The 2,500-nt window shown below is 47.4% G+C and overlaps 1 protein-coding gene across 1 annotated transcript in view; it reads left to right on the top strand.

Annotated features, from left to right (window-relative positions):
• Positions 1 to 2,500, top strand: part of adgb (androglobin) — a gene marked incomplete at its 5' end in the record, with an annotated part of 40,341 nt that overhangs the window by 28,388 nt on the left and 9,453 nt on the right. The window lies entirely within an intron of this gene.

Raw genomic sequence — 2,500 nt, forward strand, 5'->3', positions numbered from 1 at the left:
GAATCATCTCCTTGGTCTCTGACAGGTACTCACAAGCCAATGAGATCGGTGAATAATTCAAAATCCCCCTCCATGTGGTTCATAACAGTTCAGTTGAGTTTTCCGATTTTTGTTTCATAATAGGCCTTCGCCTTACAACCAGATATTCAAGTCATAATTCTATTCAGTCCCGAAAAAAAAAAGGTTTCATAGGACTCATATTTCCATATCGCATATCGAATATTGCCAAAGTCTGGCTTTGAAACTCACGGTAGGCTGATGCAATTCTAATGTGCCCCACTGTTTGTCCTCCAAGCGTATATTTTTGCATCTCGCTTCTGAAATGGGCCAGATATTCATCATCAAGCAGGCGGGCGTTGTTTGTTCTGGAGACTGACTAGCCAAGGGCTCGTAATCTGAACCCTAATGACAGGAAAATAAATACAGCTGCTTTTCCAGATCACAAAACAGGATTCTCCGACGCGCGGCGGCCATTGGACGAGGCAGTAACCGCACCACACCATTGGTAGCTTCTGCTCCCCCCTCCCCCCCCCCCCCTCCTCTCTCTCTCCATCTCCATTCTGCCCAAATTAGAACCAGCCAGGATGAAACGAAGTGTGCTTTGATAAATTGATAAAAAGCTCCTCAAAATTCAGAGGAGGGTTGAATGAAGTGTGAGGGGTGGATGGGTGAGGATATTGACGGGGTATGGGGGGAGCGCGGCCTGATTTGCATGATTGCCTGAAGACAATGGCCTAATGTCATTAGAATTCCTATTGTCTTGTCAATATCACTCTTGAAAAATGCCTCCTATTTACCCATTTTGTGTGCAGGGCACGAAATCTGAGGAAGCGCGTTGTTTGTGTTTGTGTGTGTGTGTGTGTGTGTGTGTGTGTGCGCGTGTGTTTGTGTTTGTGTATGCGCCTTGATGCGGGTGTGTGTTTGTGTGCATGCGTGTGTGTGTACTTGTGTGCGTGTGTGTTTGGGTTTGTGTGTGCGCCTCGATGCGGGTGTGTGTTTGCATATGCATGCGTCTGTGGTCTGTCCACACACATATATGTGCCCCCCCCCCCCTCCCCTCGCTTTCTAATAAGCTGGTGAAATTGGGTCAATATGAAGTCAAATGAAGTTGGCTCTTGCCCCCTGGTGCCCTGGGAAATATCTCAGCAGGAAAGTGAATTAATTTCGCCCAGTTTAACTCTGCGTCTCAGCGGTGAGAGAACGGCCTTGATCACGCTCTCGACGTGCTCATGGAAACACGTGCTCTTCAGTCTGGGCTCTCAGGTTGTTGGTTTTTTTGCCAGGCAGTCAATTCAAATGGAAGCAGACTCTCAATGGACATGGTCGATGAGTGCTTGGATGATTGACGGACTGACTGATTGATTGACAGACTGATTGACTGACTGATTGATTGACGGACTGATTGATTGATTGACTGACTGACTGACTGATTGACTGACTGACTGACTGATTGATTGATTGACTGACTGACTGACTGACTGATTGACTGACTGTCTGACTGATTGATTGATTGATTGACGGACTGACGGACGGACTGATTGATTTGATGTTTTTGACAATTAGAAGGATTAGCATAGCATCAAAAGCTATCCAGGAAAACGCAATAAAGTCCTCTGACTCCCCTGGAGACGTGTGTGTGTGTAGAGGTGTGTACATCACGCCTCACATCCTCGCTGCAGAAACGCTCTCCACGCCGACTCTGTGACACAGCGCCCAACCCCTCGCCATTGCCATGGTTTCACTGCGTTGCCGACGGCTGCGTGGTTCTTGTGATTGTCTCTGACTGTGAAGTCGACAAGCAAAAGTGACTTTTATAAGATGTGAAAATCGTGGCGCTTTTCTTTTTTTTTTTTTTTTTTTCCTGGCTGAACTGGACAGAGATGTTCACAGGAGACGCGTCTTCTAGTCTAGCAGGGCTCAGTGACGCCGCGGTGTCAAAGCCTTTAGTACAGATGACAGCTTGTCAGCTTAAGTGATGGATGTGGGTGTGGGTGTGTGTGTTAGAGTGTGTTTAAGTGTGTATGTGTGTGTGTGTGTGTGTGTGTGCGTGCGTGCGTGTGTGCGTGCGTGCGTGCGAGCGTGCGTGCGTGCGTGCGTGCGTGCGTGTGTGCGTGCGTGTGTGTGTGTGTGTGTGGGGGGGGGGGGGGGACTTAGAGAATGAGTTGTTCAGGTTCTAGGTCTATCTCACAGCAGCAGCCTTGCATTCCTAGTACATAGTGCAACAGTGCCATCTACATGTAGCACACACACACACACACACAAACACAAACACACACACACACACACATACACACTCGCTCTCACTCATTACTGATGCGCGTTCGCTGCAGCCAATAGAGTGTAAAACTAATTTGAATTAATAAACGGGCGGTCGTACTCTCGGATTAAAAGACAATTCCCTGTGATCATTATAATAGCGCTGGAATTGGCATGCCATTTCCAATCAATAATGAGAAATCCATGGTGTTTTTGTTTTTGGAAGGAATAACGATATCGCACA

This window comes from Argentina silus (genome assembly GCF_951799395.1).
Source record: "Argentina silus genome assembly, chromosome: 17".
NCBI classification, from domain to species: Eukaryota; Metazoa; Chordata; class Actinopteri; order Argentiniformes; family Argentinidae; genus Argentina; species Argentina silus.